The 20,928-nt window shown below is 36.1% G+C and overlaps 1 protein-coding gene and 1 long non-coding RNA gene across 3 annotated transcripts in view; one reads left to right on the top strand and one right to left on the bottom strand.

Moving 5' to 3' along the window:
* The window catches only part of LOC118355279 (uncharacterized), a 31,859-nt gene extending 27,846 nt beyond the window's left edge, over positions 1 to 4,013 (top strand). For both annotated transcript variants that reach the window (XR_007411846.1, XR_004817403.2), the window contains one exon: positions 1,730 to 4,013. This is a non-coding gene — a long non-coding RNA (uncharacterized LOC118355279). The remainder of the gene's footprint in view (positions 1 to 1,729) is intronic.
* Positions 1 to 20,928, bottom strand: part of KCNK2 (potassium two pore domain channel subfamily K member 2) — a 198,320-nt gene that overhangs the window by 156,624 nt on the left and 20,768 nt on the right. The window lies entirely within an intron of this gene.

The following is a 20,928-nucleotide window of genomic DNA, read 5'->3' as shown; positions in this document are numbered from 1 at the left end:
ATACTATTTCTATGCTTAAATATGTAAAGCTTAACTTCATTCCAAAAAAGTATTTGTACCTCCGATTTGCTATTGTCCCAAGCACAGTCTTCAACGGAGTATCGGGTAACCCAACTACATAATGCAGGTAGCAGGAGAATGGTTAAGGACAGGTTAGGAAATGAGCAGCAGAATATAAATCTAAAAAGGGGCGATAGAGATAATAAATTTACATATCACTTGCCCTGAGCTAGGGAAGTAGCAAATGTAAACTATATACATTTGTTCTTACCACAAACATTTTTGATCATTGTTAATATTATTCCAATTCTACTGATGAGTCTCCAGGATAGTAAAAAAGTTTCCAGGAGTTGGATCTGGTTCTGTGGTCTCTACAACCCAAGTGAGCTTTTAAAGGACATTCTGTCTTACAAATGTAGTTTGGATACCACTTCTTAAAATAAATGTTTTATACTTTAAAACATTTAGATAGCTATGGTATTATTGTCTTAACCTGTTTCTCTTTTTCTAAACAAACTTTCAGAAAGTCGTTATGTAAGAACTTCATATTTAATTAGCACTTTTGATAAATACTAGTAATAGATAATGTTTCTATGAAACAAGCTATTCTCAATATCCTTATGCTCTTAGCTGTCCATATTTTTTAGTATTTTTGTAAGCCATACCATTAGGTAATATGACACATTTTAAGATATTAAACATGGAGTAACTTATATTTGAGGTGGGCTTTGGAATTTGTAACCCATTAGCCATGGTATAGAAAAGAGAAATTTCCAGCATTTGCTGTCATCAGACTGGAATCCGTCAAGAACAGTGCAATGTGTTATTACTGAATACAGATTTCCATGTGAATGGGTTGTAGCCATTTCTTAGGATATCAGAAGCTCAATGGCAGGTGATGAGAGTTCCTATTACAGGACCAATGAGGATACAGATACAGAAATTCAATCATTAAGTGAAAAGTTTAAACTGCAATGAATGGAGGAAAGGAAGAAAGTTTAGAAAGAAGAAAGACTAGAAATATTGTCCTTCTTCATTCAAGTGGGGAAAAATGAGACCCAAGAGAAGATAGGAAACTGCAAAGGGCATTCTGGGAGCCTACCTCATAATAAAATCAAAATTCTTCAAATGGTAGTTGGAAGAGCATATCCCTTTTCTCTGCCAAACCACCCAAGCTCCTAAGAATATACCTGTGACTATAATGGCAGCTCTTCAGGAATGTCTTATTGTATCTTGTTTGTATCATATTATATCTTGTTTAAAACCAATGAGCAGTGCAATATTCATTTGTTAGACTTTATCAATAGCTTGAGGAACTGATAGGTGTCTTATTCTCTCTGAAATGAAAAGACATTCTGAGTATGTAGCGAGGATTTCTAATCACATACTGTGATTGGGGAATATAAAACACTTGTCTGAAGGTGGTATAAAAACACCCAGATATTGATTGATAAATCATAAGGGTTGCTCTACTGTTTGCTCAGGAATAATAGTAATCTACTTTAGGAGACAAAGTGTCATTGACATTTCTTAACACACTATTAACTAATTATCCAAGGTCAAACTTTCTGTCATATTTTAGATTTAATGATAAATTATGATAGTCATGTAATATGATTAAATAAGCAGTTCATCCAATCCAATCATCACAGAATTTTAATTCTACGTTCATTTTTCAAATTATAGGCCTGCCTCATTTTATCATACTTTGCTTTATTGTGCTTCACAGATATTGTGCTTTTTACAGACTGAAGTTTTGTGACAACCCTACATCAAGCAAGTCTATCAGCATCATTTTTCCAACCGCATTTGCTCACTTCATGTCTTTGTGTCACATTCTGGTACTTGTAATATTTCAAACTTTTCATTATTATTTTGTTATGGTGATCTGTGATTGGTGATCTTTGATGTTACTATTGTAATTGTTTTTGGGATGCTATGAATCAGGCACATATAACTTAATCAAGTAAATATTGTGTGTGTCCTGTGTGTGTTCCACTTACCGGCCGTTTCCAGTCTCTTTCCCTCTCCTCAGAACTCTCTATTCTCTGAGACACAACAGTATTTAAATTAGACCAGTAAATAGCCCTACAATGGCCTTTAAATGTTCAAGCAAAAGGAAGAGTCACCCGCACGCACCTGTCTCACTTCAAATCAGAAGCTAGAAATGATGCAGCTTAGTGGAAAAAGCATGTCGAAAGCCAAGATAGGATGAAAGCAAGGCCTTTTGCACCAGTTAGCCAAATTGTGAATGCAAAGGGAAAGTTCTTGAAGGAAGTTAAAAGTGCTACTCTGGTGAACATACGAATGATAAGAGAGTGAAACAGCCTACTGCTGATATGGAGAAAGTTTGAATGTCCTGGATAGAAGATCAAACCAACTACAATATTCCCCTAGGCCAAAGCCCAATTCAGGAAAAGCCCTAAGTCTTCAATTCTATGCAGGCTGAGAGAGGTAAGGAAGATGCAGAAGAAAATTTTGAAGTTAGCAGAGGTTGGTTCATGAGGCTTAAGGAAAAAAGCCATCTCTATAACATCAAAGTGCAAGGGGAAGCAGCAAGTGCTGAATATAGAAGCTGCAGCAAGTTATCCAGAAGATCTAGCTAAGAGAATTCATGAAGATAGCTACATTAAACAGCAGATTTTCAATGGAGACAAAACTGTTCTTTTTCCATTATATATTCTTGGTTCCTTTGTAAGCAAATTAATTGACCATATATGTGTTATATGGGTTATTTCTGGACTTACTATTCTGTTCCATTGATCTATGTGTCTGTGTTTATGCCAGTATCATACAGTTTTGATTACTATACCTTTGTAATATAGATTGAAATTGGGGAGCATGATGCCTTCAATTATGTTCATCTTTTTCAAGATTGCTTTGACTATTCAGGATCTATTGTGGTTCTACACAAATTTCAGGATTGTTTTAGATCTGTGAAAAATGTGGGACACCTGGGCAGCTCAGCAGTTGAGCACCTCCCTTTGCCCAGGGCGTGATGCTGGAATCCCAGGATGGAGTCCCACATCGGGCTCTTTGCATAGAGCCTGCTTCTCTCTCTGCCTGTGTCTCTGCCTCTCTCTTTCTGTCTCTCATGAATAAATAAAAAAAATATTTTTAAAAATCTGTGAAAAATGCCATTGGAATTTGATTGGGATTGCATCGAATCTGTAGATTTCTTTGGGTAGTATGGACATGTTAACAATATTATTTCTTCTAGTCTATGAGCACTGAATATCTTTTCATTTATTTGCATTTTCTTCAACTTCTTTCATCAATGTCTTATTTAGAGTATAGGTCTTTCACTTGATTGAATTTATTCCCGGGTATTTTATACTTTTTGATGTAATTGTAAATAAGATTGTTCTCTTAATTTCTCCTTATGCTAGTTTGTTATTAGTATCTAGAAATGCGAGACATTTCTGTATATTGATTTCGTATCCTGCAACTTTACTGAACTCAGCCAGTAGTTCTAATGGGTTTTTGGTGGAATCTTTAGAGTTTCTTATATACAGTATGTACTCTACAGATAGTGACAGCTTTACTTCTTCCTTTCCTATTTTGTTTCTTTTTCTTGCCTTTCCTCTGGCTAGGACTTCTAGTACTATGTTGAGTAATAGTGGCAAGAGTAAGAATCCTTTTCTTGTGCCTGATCTTACAGGAAAAGCTTTTAGCTTTTCACCATTGAGTATGATATTAGCTGTGGGTTTGTTATTTATGACTTTTATTATGTTGAGGTACATTCCCTCTATACCCACTTTGTTGAGAATTTTATCATAAACTAATGTTGAATTTTGTCAAATACTTTTTCTGCATCTATTGAGATGATCATATGGTTTTTATCCTTCATTTTCTTAATGTGCTGTATCATGTTAATTAATTGTGGATATTGAACCTTCTTTGCATCAATAGAATAACACCTGATCATGATGTATGGTCCTTTTAATGTAATGTTGAATTTGCCCGTTTGCTAATATTTTGTTGAGGATTTTTACATACATTTTCATCAAAGATATTGGCTTATAATTTTCTTTTCTTGTGGCATGTTTGTCTGGTTTTGGTATCAGGGTAATTCTGGCTTTATAAAATGAGTTTGGAAGTGTTATCCTTCTATTTTTTGGAAGAATTTGAGGAGGATTAGTATTAATTCTTTAAATGTTTGGTTATATTAGTGATTTAAAGATATGGTTTCATAAGCATTCCTAGTATTTGGTAAAGACAAGTAAAAGCAAACTGAGTGGGAAGAACATACTAGAAATATTGAAAAGTGGTTTAAAGCACACATGCACTGAGAATAGTCTTTCTAAACAAGCCTTGATTGGTTTGTATGGAAAAGGCCAAAATGCCCTCCTTTGTAACTCAAAAAACATTCTGGTCAGGTAATGGTTTTCTTGTCTCCACATATTTCCTATGGTTTGCTATATCACTTGCTATTTATAGAAAGACACACTGGCAACCTGGAAACAGAACTTGCAGACTTTTTTTCATGTACATTAACTCATGGTTGGTGCACTCCTGTTCCCAGCAAATCTCAACCCTGGAAGGTATGCAATGCAACCTATAGAAGAATCAACCATTTCAAACATGCATTTGGTATATGTCTGGGTTTTAAGTTACACTGAACAGAATATAGTACCATTTATACTCATGTGATGAATTATGTGTCTGGATTATGTGGTGGAGGGATGGTGCTGAAAACAAAGCAACCTTTGAGACCTCTCAAATGTTTTTTTTTTTTTTTTTTCTTCAATTTGGCCTGGGGGCTTCAGGCATCAGAGCTAACATTTAAAAGGAGCCTTTCTGACTTGGAGGAGAAAGACTCAGAACTCCTTTTTACAGTCTCTTACTATCCAATTCCTTTCCACCAAAGAATGTAACATTGACAACTCCGAATAGAGGGAAATCTTAGCAATCATAGATTTCTTTTTTTTTTGATAGATTTCTTTAATCATGGAATTAATACTAACAGAAATGGCAAAGCTCAAAAAGTATAGCTCCAGCTCAAAGATTAGAGACTTTGTGCTGTTTATGCCATCACTTATTTAGGTGGAGGGACATTGTGATTTACTAAGGCAGCATTGAAAGTCTTGATAAAAAATAGTCACAATACATGAAAGCAGAACACAATAGCCAGGGCTCTACATAGTTCACAAATCTTTCTCTAACTCTTTCTACCTTTGTAAGCTAGAAACAAAGTACAGAACAGAGAAAGTATTCAGTTATTTTTCCATTTTCCATTTTCTAGAATTTCCTGGTTAAAGTGATTTGAGTTCAAGTGTGGAAAGGTAACTTTTTCAGGTGAATTTTCTATTAAAAAAAAAAAACCAACATACATTTAACATCTTGCACAGCTGTTATAATTTGCCTTGTCTATTTTTTTAAGTTCTTATTTATTTATTCATGAGACACACCCCCCCCCCCCCCCCCACACACACACACAGAGGCAGAGACACAGGCAGAGGGAGAAACAGGATCCATGCAGGGAGCCCGACATGGGTCTCCAGGATCAGGCCCTGGGCTGAACGCAGCACTAAACCACTGAGCCATCTGGGCTACCCTGCCTTGTCTATTTTATATCTTCCCACCTATTTGTTTGTTTTTCCATTTATTCACTGCTAATTCAACACATTTTCCAATGTCTAACCTCGTGCCCTCATATATACGAGGACTTTAGACACTTGTCAATTAACTTATTTTTAATACCTCCTTATCCATCACCCAGAATATCTAGAACAGACACCAGTCACAGTCACTGCTCTCCCAGGATAATTTCCAGGAAATAGGTAGCATCCTCCTGCCTGAGAGTTTAGTTTTCCGTGTCTCTCCACTTGTTCAACTTGTTTCCATTTTATGATGAGAGCCTCAAGGTCACCATTAAATGGCCTAACCCAGAAATACAAAAACCAAAAAATCCTGCAAGGGAAGACATGGGAAGCTCTCATCCCTCTGGGTTTGGGGGAAGCAAGTAACCTATTGCTTATCTCCTACATCTAGCCAGTTGAGTTTGACATAACTACCATTTGCAGAGAAGAAGGAGAGGAATCTAGCCATGGATTCTAGACCATGGCAAGAACTTAGAGACCTATGTATAATTACTCTCATCCATAGAATGCTACTTAATTCTATGTGATAGTCATGGTGGAAAATCGTTCTCCCCCCACTTCCTTTTCATCACAGAACACCATTCATTGCTGATGCCGAAAACCTAGGGCACTATCCATTATCATGGATTCCTCTCCCACAACATCTAATCCAGGAAATCTCAACCTCAACACCATTGACATTTCAGGTTGGATAATTTTTGTTGTGAGAGGCTGTCCTGTTCACTGTAGGATGATTAGTAGCATTGCTGGCCTCTGTATACCACTAGGACTTCCCAGTCAGTCACGGCAACTAAAAATGTCCTCAAACAATTTCAAATATCCCCTGGAGGGTAAAAAAACATTTCCAGTTGAAAACCACTGAATCTAACAGTAAGCCCTGAAATTCCAAAATTTGTCCTGAATTCAAATATCTCCCACAAAATCCACATCTGGTCCAGGGCTCAGCCCTCAGCACTCACTTGGGCCACAGCAATGACTTCTCACTGCATTCCCTTCAGTACCTTTTCTGTTCCACAGTCAGTGTGATCTTTGAAAAAACTCAAGCAGATTCTATCATCTCTCTCTCTCTCTCTCTCTCTCTTAAAGATTCATCCATTTATTCATGAGAAACACAGAAAGAGAGAGAGGCAGAGACATGGGCAGAGGGAGAAGCAGGCTCCTTGCAGGGAGCCTGATGTGGGACTCGATCCCGAATCCCGAGATCACACCTGAGCTGAAGGCAGACGCTCAACCTCTGAGGCACCCAGGCATCCCTATCATATCTCTTTTAAAAAACTTCCAGTGGCTTCTCAAGACACTGGAACTATTCTCCATATCATCTCCTAACACTCTCCCTTCATTCATAGATCTCTAGTTTCACTGGCTGTATACCATTTTCCGAACATTGCCAGGTTCATTTACACACACTCTCCTTCGAATGATTTTTTTTGTCCTATTCAAAGGTTTGTTCCCATATCATTTTTTAGTGAGTTCCTCTCAGACCATCCTGTGTAAATAATTCTCCACTTCCCCAAATGCTGTATGCCATTACCTTGAGTTAATTTTCATTGTAGTTACGTCTCTCATCTCTGTTTGAAATGATACTACTCTTCATTGTCTTATCTACCATAATGCAAGCTCTAGAACATGAGGTATCTTGTTCTTGTTTACAGCTATATCTCCCGTGGCCCAGAGCAGTAACCTGGAATGTAATTGGTACTTAATAAATATTTGTTGAATAAATAAATTACTGAATGTCATAAATAATAATAAGTGCTTTCTGTTTGAAGAACATATTCTTGATTTTAAAATAACATGTAATATTTATATTATTAAATCTACTCAAAGAAATCCAAAGCTTTCTTATCTCACCCAGAGTTAGAGCAAAAGCACTTCCAATGACCTGCAAGATCCCGCGTGATCTAGACCACTACTATCTTCCCAACGTGATTTCCAAAGTGTTGCATCTCAACACTTTAGCCATATGCTGACATTCCTTCTATTCCTATAAATACCAAGTACATGCCCATTTCAGAACTTTTGCACCCACTGCTTTCCCAGCCTGAGTGCTTATACCAGATGTCCTAGGACTCACTGTCTCACATCCTTCGGGTTTTTGGTCAAGTGTCCTCTTGTCAGAAGGGCTAGTTCTGACTACTTTATATAGAATAGAAAGAAAGAAAACACTCTTGTCTACCATCAGCTTGGAGCTGTCCTAACTCTAGCAAAAGCATTCTCTTTTGTATATGAACAATTTTATAGAACACCAACATTAGACAAGGCTACTCTGTGATATGATAGATCAAGATATAAACAAGGCTACTCAGTAATTGTGTGTGAGCAGAGAGAGAATAAACATTGTCAAATATTCTCCTTGTCGCTGTTAATTATAAGTGGCTGCTCTCTATTCATCCTCAGCCCCACTTACACTTAAAATTAAGATTATTAAGGCAGTCATAGAATTGCTTTAACTTTCTGACAGTAGTCAGTCAAAAGCAAAACCACATTTCCTTGAACCTTCCTTAAAACCACCTAACACAAGCTCAAATCCAGTAATAAGCCCCTCTTAATTAATAACCTTTTATTGAGATATTCCACAGTTCTCTATGGTGTTGTTTCCCTTGTTGCACAGTTAATAAACCAAACTTTGTACAACTACAGGTGTGTTTATGGTGGATTTTGCCTGGAGGACATCAATAAAGCAACCTCTGACCTCAAAGAGCAATCTGTAAGACTAAGTAAAATGACCATATAACCCAGTTTTCTGGGAAAATCCAAGTTAATAAAGCCTTTCGTTTAATGTGTGCCATTAGGTCAATGCAATCTTTCATTCTCAAAAGTGTTTCAATTTGGAGGATAAATTATATAGTCATGATTCCTTTAATCTGCAATTTTTCACAAAAGTGTTTATCATCATCTGGAACATTATACATTTATTTGTCATGTTCTTTCTCTCTTCCTAGCCCCTTATTAGATTGTAAGTGGCATAGTACAAGAACTACCTATTTTCTTTATTGTTCTACCCCCATCACCTAAGAACAGTTCTTGACACACAGATGCTCCCAGTAAATATCTGTTTAATGAATTAACTAATGAAAAGTTATTATACTACAAGAAACCTCTGAATTATACACAACTTTAAAAAATTAGCCCAACACACAAAATTCAGTCATTTCTAAATATTACTGTGTAGAAATTGAAATTAAAATATGGTACCATTTATCTTTACTTAAAAGACAATGAAAACTTAGATTTACACTTGACAATATATGTACAGGATGTGCATGTTGAAGATTACAAATACTGATGGAAGAAATCAAAGAGGATTTAGAAAGCAGAAGTTCATGAATTGGAAGATTCAATGTAGTAAAGATGTCAGTTTTCCCCAGATTGAGCTATAGGCTTAATTAAAATTTCTATCAAAATCTCAGCAAGGCTTTTGTAGACATAAACAAGCTTATTCTAAAATTTATGTAGAAAGGTACAGGCTTTGGAATAGCAAAAACAATCTTGACATGTAAGAATAAAATAGAGGGAATCACTCTGATCTTTAGGCCTACTGTGAAGCTGTAGTAATAAAAACAGTGAAGGTTCATTGAACAGAATAGAAAATCAAGAAATAAACTCACATAAATATGCCCAACTGATTTTGCACAGAAATCTAAAAGCAATTTAATGGAAGAAGGATAGATAGCCTTTCCATCAAATGGGGCTAGATCAATTGTACTTCTGAGGGGGGATAAAAAAAAAAAAAAAACAACCAAAACCCTTGAATTAAACCTCACACCTTATTCAAAAAGTAACTCAAAGTTAAACATGGATTTTCAAGTAAAATCTAAAACTGCACAACTTTTGGGGAAAAAAAATCTTTGGGGTCTTGGGCCATGCAAATAGTTCTTAGACTTGACGTCATGAAGTACAGACTATAAATGAAAAAATTAGTAACTCAGATGCCGTCAAAATTTTAGAAATGTTTGTTTTGTGAAAGATCCTGTTAAGGGATGAAAAGACAAGCTACAAAGTGGGAGAAAAAATTTGTAAATCGCATATCTGACCATGGGCTGTTATTTAAATACATAAAATTCTCTCAAAATCACAGTTTAAAAAATCCAATGTGAACATGGTCAAGGAGTTGCCTGGGTGGCTTAGTTGTTTAAGTGACCGACTCTTGATTTCAGCTCAGGTCATGATCACAGGGTTGTGAGATGGAGCCCCGAGTCAGGCTCTGCACTCACCTGGAGCCTGCTTAAGATTCTCCCTCTCCACAGCCCAGGTGGCTCAGCGGTTTAGCACCGCCTTCGGCCTAGGGCCTGATCCTGGAGACCTGGAATCGAGTCCCAAGTCCTGGAGACCTAGAATCGAGTCCCAAGTCGGGCTCCCTGTGTGGAGCCTGCTTTTCCCTCTGCCTGTCTCTCTCTCTCTCTCTGTGTGTGTCTCTCATGAATAAATAAATAAAATCTTAAAAAAAAAAAGAAGATGCTCTCTCTCTCTCTCTCCCTCTGCCTCTCCTCTGCTCTTTCTCTCTCTCTCTTAAAAAAGAGAGAGAGAGAGAAAATGGTCAAAAGACATGAAGAGTCTTTCACTGAAGAGGATATACAGATGGCAAATAAGTACATGAAAATACAATTATCCTTGTTAAAGGTTATTTAGGAAATCCATTATGAAAATGCAAATTAAAAACACAATAATATAACGAGATATCACTATATACCTATCAGAGCAGCTAAAATAACACTTAGTGACAACATCAAATGTGGGCAAGGATGCGGAGAAACTGGATCGTTCATATATTGTTGATGGGAATGTAAAATGTTACACTGATTCTGGAAAACAGTTTGGCAGTTTCTTATGAAATAAAACATATAATTATCATATGACTCAGCAGTTATTCTCTTCAGTCTCAGAGAAATAATAAATATGTGTACACAAAAATCTATACATAATGTTCAGAGCAGTCCTACCCATAATAGCCAAACGGTGGAAACAATCCAAATGCTCTAAATGGGTGTAATCGTATAAACCGTGGTACATTATGTATGAGAGTACTACTCAGCAATGAAAGGTAAAAACTATTGATAAACACAAAACTTGGATGTATCTGCAGGTCTAGAGAAATTCTAGGTTTGGTGGACCAGCGAGGTAGATTTCAGTGATTGGGTGCTCAGCAGTCACAGCCCTAGCAAAGAAGGGAATACAATATACTCTGGGTGAAATACTAGTGGCCCATTTGAGCTGACTAGAATTTGAATCCAAAATCCTGCAAGATTAAAAATCCAAGAATGCAAGGGACTTTTTTGTTTTACTTGTTATTGTTTGTTTTGTTGCAAAGCATGCTTCTGTGCAGCATATAAGATCAGTCGGTGTTAGAAATATATTCAGGGGGACGCCTGGGTGGCTCAGCGGTTGAGCACCTGCCCTTGGCTCAGGGCGTGATCCACGGTCTCAGGATCGAGTCCCACATCAGGCTCCCTACCTGGAGCCTGCTTCTCCCTCTGCCTACGTCTCTGCCTTTCTCTCTCTATGTCTTTCATGAATAAGTAAATAAAATCTTTTAAAAATATATATATTCAGGAAACGACAAGGGCTATGGAAATTTCATGTGAAACTTCCCTTTGAATCACTAAGCATGTCAAAGAGCAATAACAAAACCTCTTACTGCTGGAGACTCTCAGGAAGGCTGTAGAGTGAATGTTACCCATACTTTGCTTGGAGTGGAAACACAAGAGACTTTTTAGAATATTTTTCTTTCATTTTTAGGTTAAGTGCTACACTGATGACTTAGAGTCGATGCCAAGTTCGTGATTTACAAAAAGGAAAAAGCAAATCACTCCTTTTTGCAACTAGTAGTGATGTATCTGTTGAAGAATAATTATGCTCAGTTCTGTGTTCATTCCTGGTATGGAAGAGAAGTCATATTGTCACAATCCAGGGACATCACTATATAAAAAACCCAGGAGTATATTTGAAGGTTTGTCAAAATTAAAGTGAATAAACTGAATTGGAAAATATATTATTGGAATGTTCACTGACATTATTCCAAAAATGCTGGGTTTGTGATTGATATTCTTAGTAAAATTAAATGAAGAAAACTTAATGTTTTGGGAGATTCCCGGCATTTTCATGTGCAAACACTGGCCTCCAAACCACAGTGTTTATTTGCCTCATTTCATACAGATCCGGCCATGTTCACAAAATTCTTCTGTCAACATACAGAAAACATATCTGTATTGTGATATTTAACTCTGTGGAGTGATTGCTATAGGAAAATACGTTTAATCAGATCTGTGACCAAAAAAAAAAAAAATCTATAGTTTCTGCATTGTTAAAGCAAGGAGAAAAGTTTAAGTAAGCCCAAATGTAAAAAGCAATTTTTAAAAGAGCTTGGCAAATTTTCCAGAGATATTTGAAGTTCTAGTGCATTAATAGAGAACACAAACACCATATCATTGCTTAATATGTATCTATTGCTTAACCATGTGTATTGTGAAATTATGATCAAGATCAGGGACTCAGGAATCAAAGAGCTCCAGGTTCAAATCTAGATTCTGTCGTTTGCCCAGATGTGTGATTTGGGTCAAGTTAGTTAATCTCTCAAGGTCTCAGTTCCTATATCTTGTTAAACCTCATTCTAAAATAAAGATTCAGTTGTTTTGAAAATTAAGTCAGCAAATTCAAAGAAGCCAAAGTTCTCTGTCTTTCAAAATTAATGCAAAATGCTTAGCATAATAGCCACATGATAGGTGTTCAATGAAGTACTATTTTTATCACTATGGTGCAAACCAACTGTTACTATAGGAATTAATGCTAATGTATCCCATATTCTGTGAAAAAAATCTTCTCAAGTAAAACATTAAATTATATTTAATTTTTGTGTAAATTGAACTCAGGTAATATTTTCCTATCATGATGCTGAAATTTCTCATTTCAAATTTTATAAGAAGCCATATTTTTAGTTATTTTCAATCTTTTCCAGGCTCTATCTAAAAAATTTTGAAATTAAGTTTGACTTGTTCATCTTAGATAATTGCTAGAAAACCACTATAAAGACAGATATTAGTTTCTTTTTTGCCACCAAACACTGAAATTGATGTACACTCTGCTCAAACTTCATTCTTCCTTGGATAGAAAAGCTTGTGACAAGCAAGCAAGATCAAGGCTCAAATTTATATCACATGGTAAGGTCGACAAAAATATATCTTTTGATGTAAAATTTATTCTACCATTACCTTAATTTTTAAGTCATGTTACTTACGTATTTTTAAATTTCATATAATATAAAAGGAGGAGATAAAATTTTGTTTATATAGAAGATTACAGGTTTTAAAAGGCTGAGAAAACTGATCTGAGCCTATGAATTTGGTAATAATTCAACAAAACCTATATCTTTTTTTTATAAGGTCAGCTTTCTTCTAACATTGCTATATGTAATTATTTGCCTATGATTTTTCAAAGTTGAAAGATACAGAACTAGTATTCTCTACAGAAAATGCAGTCTCCATAAGTTCCATATTCTTATGTAAGATCAAATTTGACCTTAGCCAAATATAGTTCACCTGGAAATCATTAAATTGATATAACATTGAAAATTAAGTGCATGAATATTTATATATTTAATCTTTGAAGATTTTTCTTAGATACCTATATATACATACATATGTGTGTGTGTGTGTGTATATATATATATATATATATATATAAAATGCCAAAGGCTATCTCTATAAAATGTAGAGCTGTTGTATTTCTCAAACAGTATTTTCCTAATCAAAACCATTTGTTAGCAGAGATTTTTATTCACCCCAGGGGACAATTCCATTAGGCTCTATTTTCCTGGCTATGACCTAGAATTTACAGTCTGAGTATAGCTTAAGATCTAAATATTTGCGAATCACTCCTGTATTGTAACTAATTTTTGTTATAATAGATTTTTCCATGATTACTTGAACTATTAATATGAATAATCAATCATACAGAAAGCTGTAGAATTCCACTTGTTACATTCTAGAGTTGTTTTTACAACATAATGGATGTGTGTGTTTTGCCAATAGTGAGTCCTTCAACAGGGCAATTACTACAAATTGACTGTACCAATATTAGCATCAAGGGACATATTCATAGAACACACATCAACACCCTTATGGAAGTCATACATTTGCTAGCATGGCAAAATGAGGACCAAGAGAATCGAGAATTTTATTTATAGGTGAGTGCCCAGGAAAACCTATCAAGAACACATAGACCACCTTGGAAAACTATTCAAGGGCATTTTTTTATTTTAAAAATTATTCAAGGCCAAACTATACATAGATGGAAGAACAGGACTTTGAGATAATAATTCAAGGACAGATTTTCAGATGCTATCTATCAAATGAAGCCAAGGTTATATGCATATTTTGAGTTATTTCATATGCAATTTAGGAAAAAACCCAAGATATGCATAATCCTTAAACATTTTTATCTCAAGTATTACTCACAAGGTCATCCTTTGATGAACAGCAACAAGCAAGATTACAGTTCTCTTTGAATTTTAGTTTGCAAAGGAAAATTGTCACATTCAGAAAAGAGATTATATCTCTCTGGCAGCTTATACAGGGACATAATTAATGTCACAGACAAATTACTTCACCCAGCCATATTGAGTTTCATGTGAGACCACTAAGGTTTATTTTATTTATTTGAATAGTCACGACCTCATAGGTTAGCTAATCCCAAATTTGTGTTTAATGCTTCATCTTTTTTTTTTTTTTTTCAAGTGGGCTCCAGCGCAAGGCTTGAACTCAGGGCCCTGAGATCAAGACCTGAGCTGAGATCAAGAGTCAGATGCTGGGGGATCCCTGGGTGGCTCAGCGGTTTGGCACCTGTCCTTGGCCCAGGGCGCGATACTGGACTCCCAAAATCGAGTCCCATGTCGGGCTCCCAGAATGGAGCCTGCTTCTCCCTCCTCCTGTGTCTCTGCCTCTATCTCTCTTTCTCTCTCTCTCTCATGAATTAAAAAAAAAAAAAAAAGAGTCAGATGCTTAAGAGACTGAGTCATCCAGGTGCCCCTTATGCTTCATCTTTTCAGAAGTTCTTGCCAACTCACAATCAACACATACACACACACTCCCAGGTGTCTGGTTAGAGAACACCACTATGGCCAATCAGGATCTCCTGTTATGGCCCAATTGTCATATCTTCCCATCAAATTGTGTCCTTTTGTTGTCCCTTTTCAGGGTATTACTTTTTACTGCATGGGTGTGACAGTAGGATATAACTGGTTATCAATTAAGTACGTAGATTAATAGGTTAGTTTGCCAAGCAACCATAGATATTACTATGCTCACTTTTCTAACTGAGAAAATTGGGACTCAGAAAACTGGCTTCAAACCCAGGTCTCCCAGGTAAAAAATCTTATCCACTTTCAATTATATCACCCTTTCCAAAGTGTGTTTTAGGATATTAATAGGTATTTTGTTCAAATAAAACTGGGAACTGCTGGGGTTTTATTAAAATTGACAGTTTCTTCATTATCAGAATTCCCAGAGCAAATAAGGTTTACAAATTACTAAGAGAAGGTAAAAATTACTTATTGTTTATACTAATTCCTAAGTATTAATATGTAGTCAACCTTTCTCCTGACTCAGACTGCATTTTCCTGAATGTACTTTGGGAAAAATAGCACTGAAATATATGTGTTCTTCTGTGTTCATTGATTTATTGTATTCAAAGAGCCTATACAATTTGCAAACTTGTGTTCTTCTTCAATTTAACAAAGTTTTATTCTATTATTTCTTAATCATTATCTTGACTTATCCTCCTATCCTCTACATATTTTGGGAATCCTTATACATCTAACTTTCTCTTGTCTTTTCCATAATGTTAATATTTTTTGGCATCATGTATGGATATCTTGAATTTGTCATCTACCTTTCTAACTCAACTTTGGGGTACTAACTTGCTGTTTACTACCCAAGGTGTGTTTTATTTTATTTTTTATTGTGGTAAAATATATATAACATAAAATTTACATTTTAACTGTTTTTAAGTGTGCAATTCTGTGGCATTAAGTATATACACATTGTTATACAACAAGGCCATACTTCTCCAGAACCTTCTTATCTTCCCAAATTGAAAGTCTATACTCATTGAATATTAACTCCCCATTCCTTCTCCTCCCCTGACCCCACCCCTGGAAACCACCTGTCTACTCTGTAAATTTGACTAATCTAGGTACCTCATATAACTAGAATCATATAGTATTTCTCCTTTTGTTACTGGTTATTTCACTGAGCGTAGGCCTACAGGGCTCATCTATATTGTGGCATGTGTAACAACACATCCTTTTCAATGCTAAATAATATTCCATTGTCTGTAGGTGCTACATTTTGTTTATCATGCGTGTGTTGATGGACATTCTTGTTGCCTTCCTTTTGGCTATTATGGATAATGCAACTATGGACACTGGTGCACAAGTATCTGTTTGATTACCTGCCTTCAATTCTTTGGGGTATATACCAGTCATGGAATTGCTGGATCATGTGGTAATTCTATATTTAATTTTTGAAGAACTGCCATGCAATTTTTTATAGCAGCTGCAACATTTATATTCCTACTGAAAGTGCTCAAGGATTCAAATTTTTTCACATCCTCTGTGACACTTGTTATTTTATTTTTTGTTTGTTTGTTTATAATAGTCACTTAGTGGCTATGAAGTGATATGTGTTTTAAGGATCAATTCAAATACCAGTTGTGTTAGCCCCTGAAGACATGCACCTGTTTACCATGATCATAGGTACCTACCAAAGGATTTGGTACATACTAGATGATTTGTAAACATTTATTATATAGTTAGAGATAAGATTAGATTCAAGGAGAAAGTCTAGAATGGAAAGATGAGTTTGTACTTTGTCCATTGGTTAAGCGGGAGCCACTGTGAATTTAGAAAAAGTAAATGAGGTAAAAAATGGGTATTTGTTTTGGGAAAAGTTTTCTGGAGGTGAGACCATGTAGGAAACGGCAAGACCAGTCATGAATTCATGAGAGAATGAATTAGAGTGAAATCAACCCAAGAGGGTTTGTAAAATAAGATCAAGAATCTGACAAAAAAGAAGTAAAAGATGACTCTAAGCTTAGCATCTTGGGTGATTATCAAGCAAGATGGCTGCTGACAGAAAATTTTAAACCGAATGTAAAGACAATGTGTTTGTACTTTCTATCCTTCTGCTATTACTCTTAGGCAAATCAGCTCAGGATTCTCTGGGTCCCTCCATTCTACTTCTGCTGATGCCCTTTCTCAAGGTTATATTTTGGACAAGAATATGCTCTTCTTCATGTCTGCTAACCATTGGCCTTTTGTCTCCATCACTGACACATCTTACAAAACTCTAGCTTCTATAGGAGCTTTCCCAAATTTCTATTCCTATCCTTTGTTTCCTAAAACAATGTCTGCAATAAAACAGCCTCTCTGGACAAGCCATGCCCCCAAGTGAAATTAAATGATTTCTTCAGCACTTGTTCTTTGTCCTTATGTCTTCTCTATGACTTTATTCATAAATACTGTTTGTGAAACTGTGAACTTCCACAGAAAAAAAGACATTTTTTTCAGTATGCTTCTGAAAAGCCCCAAACCTGATACTCTAGACAAAATCACGTTGTACAGGTTATGCTCCTTCCTGATTAAATTACATATCTCAGAATAAACTTGTAAACTTCTTGATTCATCTGAAATTCATCAACAGTAGAAATGATGCTTTAATTCTCTCTATCTCCCCAGGCACATCTAAACTAATCAGAACACAGTTTTGAAAACAAATAACTGAGTTTAAAAACCAACATTTTTGGTAAAATATATTAAAATTTGACTATATGATTTTCTTGAGCGTCCATATTAATGATAGATAGGGACAGCCTGAAGCACAGAAAATTGCCAAATTCCATTTTAGGGGGAAAAAAGAGTTGCCCTTGGGCAGCCCTGGTGGCTCAGTGGTTTAGCGCCACCTTCAGCCCAGGGCTGATCCTGGAGACCCTGGATCAAGTCCCACGTCAGGCTGCCTGCATGGAGCCTGCTTCTCCCTCTGCCTGTGTCTGTGTCTCTCTCTCTGTGTGTGTGTCTCTCATGAATGAAAAAATCAATCAATCAATCAATCAATCTTAAAAAAAAAGTTGCCCTTTCCTATCACCTTGAATCAGTTGCTCGCAAGAAACAAAATTTATGTCTGAGTTTCACATCATCTCATATTCTCTGAGCTCTTCTCACCAGCTAACTACAAGCTAGCACACATGATAATCCAGGCACTCTGTTAAGCACTGTATATGTACTATCATATTTAATTCTACTATCATATTTAACTTTTGGAAGTGGCTTTTATTATCCTCCATTTACAGATAAGAAAAATGAGGTTTTGTGAGGAAAATAATTTACTCAAAGTAAATCCCTAAGAAGTGGCAGAGCTACTTACTTAAGCTCCCCAAATATAACAAAATGGAAAAATGGAATGAGGCATAATCTTCTCACTGAGCATTTGGCTTCTGAAACATTGACCACTGATGCTGAACTTCTAATGGTTTTTCTTAATCCAGCTAGAAATAAGCTAGGCAATAAGGATAGGGGAGAGAAACATAAAATAAATAAATAAATAAATAAATAAATAAATAAATAAATAAATGTTGAAAAGGAAGGCAAGCCTTGGGTCAAAGGTCTTAGCCTTGCACAAGTCTGTTTTGCTTGGCTGGCTCTGAGTCAGGGAAGGATTGCGGAGCGTCCACACAGGACATAGTCCCTTCTTGTCTGCAGAGCACAGATGCTGTGCAATCAACGGTTTCATGTCAAATGTCTTATTTGATCCTTCAACAGCCGTTAGAGCTGACATGTCTGGTGGATATTATTCTCACCTGGTGTAGTGCTGGCGGGCACTGAAAATTGATAGCTGGCTGAATCCCAGTTGGACATGAACAAACTGGTTTGCCTGAGACCTCACAGCGAGGAAGTAGCCACACTGTCTAAAATCCCAAACAGCCTCCTCCTATATCATTCCACTTCACTTCTAGTGACACTGACTTCCTCACTTCATAAGCAAAGACTTCCACTAAGTGGCTCAGTCTTTCTGTTTATGTGATGTCCCAGGATCCCAGGGCTCATAGAGTTGTGTAAATGGCTACTCTGAAGGGTTAACTATCTTTACCAGTATCGCATAGTTACTTAGAAGCCCATCCTATATAAAGAATGTTGACTTTGTTTATTTTTTTCTAAAGATTGTATTTATTTATTTGAGAGAGAGAGAGAGAGAGCACAAGCAAGGGGAAGGGCAGATGGAGAAGCAGCAGCAGACTCCTGGTTGAGCAGGGAGCCCAAAGTGGGACTTGATCCTAGGCCCCTAAGATCATGACCTGAGATGAATGTAGGGGCTTAACCAATTGAGCCACTCACGTACCCCAAGAATTATGTCCTTAAAGAGAATCAGATCTAGGCTCAGATTCTGATCTTGTTATTAACTGAAGATTAAGAACTTGAGCAAGCCATTAACCTCCCTTTGTCACCCATAAAATGGAAGTAATAATAGTATTGTCGTATTAGGTTTATTTTTAAGAATTAAAGGTAATTGCAGATATTATGCAGCACTGGTTATGTGCCTTGCAACAAGTTCTAAGGTGGATAAAGTACTATTTTCTTAACAGTAGGAGCGAAAGGCAGAGATAGGTTAAATAACTTGCCCAACATTCCAAGACACTAAGTATGGGGAGTACAGATTCAAACCCAGACTATCTGGCTCAAAAGCCTATGACTCCTACATTACTGAAACATAATGTATAGTACATGGTACAGGGACCAGAATATATTAAACACTCAACTCAGAGCTGCTTCTAACACACCATGCCCAAAGAATGACATTCCATAATGTTTCTGCAAAGTGGCACAGTCAGGTTCCTCAGTCCCTGGTTTATATTACAATGTGTTGCACAAAATCAACTCTCCTGAGAGGCAGTAAATGATAATAAAGAAAACCTTCATTCATGCCTTCTTTGTCCAAAACACTCCAAACACAGGAGGCGCAGAGTAGATGAGTTCACCAGAGGATAAAGAAAAAAATTATTAGAAAGCAAATTGCATGTGATGGCAATAATCCAAGTAATGAACTATCCATAGTGTCTAAAAGGAGAGAACACTTATAGAACGAGGACTTGTAGAAAAAAATTCCAAAATATTCCATTAAATAAAATTGTGTTTGGTTTCTGACAATCATTTAAAAAATGTCTTGGAAGTCATAGGTTTTCCCTACTCTGCTCAACTCCTGGTTAGGTGGTGTGATTTTCCTTTCCATTTAAATTGAGTCCCTCTATCAATTCACAAAATAATTTACCTTCTTTTCAATATCCAGTATTACATTATCTGACAATTATTTATTTCTAGTTTAGAACGTCATAGAATAAACAATCATGGATGGTTTTATTGGAAAACTGGCAGGAAACAAGATCTTCCAGAAGGAAACTTTAAGAAAAGTGCTGTATAAGTCAGTGGCCACTGTGGTAAATGGCTGGTTAATCTACCCTTTATCTTTCAATGCTAATTCTGTTTTTAAGTGAGAAGTTTTGTAAACAGGTAACAGCACTGTCTCTGTCTTACTGGAAGAACCCCAGTGAAAGTAATGGGTTAGTTTGTTAAAACAGGAATGTATTCAGGGGAGAGTAATTTTTGTGCATGACTCAATGCAGTTGACAATAATTAAAGACCAATCAGGGCACATAATGATACACTTTTTAGCTTTATTATGTGGGCAAAACTCACACAAATGGCTCCAAATTTGATTTTACATTCTTACAGATAGTCTTAAAACAAAATGACGGATTGCTATCTAATTTGTATCTTGTTTTTCTTCAGGTACACACTGTAGGCACCTTTTCATTTCTTCAACATTATCTGTCCAACTTAATTTCTACCCTAACTGAAATCTTAATTCTCTTCTTTTGATAGTATAATTGTTTCCATGGTAACAACAAAAGCCGTGAGAGTATTCTCGGCTGCAGTGAAAATAATCATAACATATTGATAAACCATCTTAAGATACCATTTTCATGTAAATGACCTTATAGGAGGAGAGAAGGAAATAAAATAGAAGCAAACAAAGTGGCATTCAGCAAGCAGAAGCAGAAGTGCTTGGAATAAACCATTTTTTGGTGGTTTCAGTGATGTTAAAGAAGGAGCATATTGAAAGAGAATGTCAAAAGATAGCCATACCTCTTGATTAGATATTGTAAATAAAGAATATTTCTTTAAAATTTACTGAGAAACAAAGGAAAACACTTACCTGCTCCAGGAGTACAATCAACTGATTCAGTGTGTATGTCTTTTTGTAAATTCTTTGGGGACAACATG

This window comes from Canis lupus, chromosome 7 (genome assembly GCF_003254725.2).
Source record: "Canis lupus dingo isolate Sandy chromosome 7, ASM325472v2, whole genome shotgun sequence".
Classification (NCBI taxonomy): Eukaryota; Metazoa; Chordata; class Mammalia; order Carnivora; family Canidae; genus Canis; species Canis lupus.
This window is presented reverse-complemented; position numbering and strand designations above follow the sequence as displayed.